Here is a 299-nt window from a genome sequence, read left to right on the forward strand (position 1 = left end):
TTTTTAATAGCACCAATTCAATAGTCTTCTTATCATTCCGCAAGAAAGATCGCGATTCTATCAAATTTTCCACCAAAAACGTCGTGAAATCTTCATTCCGCAGTCTGAAATTTCCACGAAAACATCACTTATCCTCTTCTGCGACATCATCCAACACCGAACGATCCAAGATCGACCCGATCCGGTCTGTCAGCCCGAAGGGCCGCGGTCGTCCGTCTTTTATTACTTCCCATAACGAAGCTAATGGCCTCTCGGTGGGCTCTATCGATAGGCGTCGAAAGGGATCGAAGGAAGAAACG

This window comes from Habropoda laboriosa, unplaced genomic scaffold, assembly GCF_001263275.1.
Source record: "Habropoda laboriosa isolate 0110345459 unplaced genomic scaffold, ASM126327v1 scaffold40, whole genome shotgun sequence".
In the NCBI taxonomy this organism is placed as follows: domain Eukaryota; kingdom Metazoa; phylum Arthropoda; class Insecta; order Hymenoptera; family Apidae; genus Habropoda; species Habropoda laboriosa.